Genomic DNA, 613 nt, shown 5'->3' with positions numbered 1-613 from the left:
ATATATATATATATATATATATATATATAAATATATATATAATGTGTATATATATATGTATATATATATATATATACATATATATTTATATACATTTATATATATACATATATACATACATACATACATACATATATATATATATATATATATAAGAGTATCCTGTCTTTTAAAATTCCAAAAGGATTTTATCTTTACATACACACACACACACACATAAATGTACACACACGCACACATACACACACACATAAGTATATGCATACATATTCTCAGTCACGCATAACCGTAATGTGTATCTATGTGTGAATGTTTATATCATCTGTGCTTCGCAAATGATATCACGATGTATCGAGGGTGGTAACAATTTTGGCTCTGCACAATTGACTCCGAGCTATCCGGACTTCGATGTCAACAGGTGTGGACTATACGAATGTTCATTGCATAACCACGGAGCCAGTCTGCATACTCGATCCCACATCCAAACACTATGATAGCTATATAGACGTTTCTATCATACTTGAGTGCATAACCTAAGTGAATACACACACACGCACGCACACACACACACACACACACACACACACACACACACACACACACACACACACAC

The 613-nt window shown here is 32.6% G+C and overlaps 1 protein-coding gene and 1 long non-coding RNA gene across 4 annotated transcripts in view; one reads left to right on the top strand and one right to left on the bottom strand.

Moving 5' to 3' along the window:
• Nucleotides 1-613, top strand: part of LOC128248895 (uncharacterized) — a 110,102-nt gene that overhangs the window by 38,473 nt on the left and 71,016 nt on the right. The gene's annotated exons all lie outside the window — the stretch shown is intronic.
• Nucleotides 1-613, bottom strand: part of LOC106881299 (uncharacterized) — a 338,650-nt gene that overhangs the window by 333,924 nt on the left and 4,113 nt on the right. The gene's annotated exons all lie outside the window — the stretch shown is intronic.

Source organism: Octopus bimaculoides, chromosome 10 (assembly GCF_001194135.2).
Source record: "Octopus bimaculoides isolate UCB-OBI-ISO-001 chromosome 10, ASM119413v2, whole genome shotgun sequence".
NCBI classification, from domain to species: domain Eukaryota; kingdom Metazoa; phylum Mollusca; class Cephalopoda; order Octopoda; family Octopodidae; genus Octopus; species Octopus bimaculoides.
The sequence above is the reverse complement of the archived record's forward strand: the minus strand, read 5'-3'. Positions and strand labels throughout refer to the sequence as shown.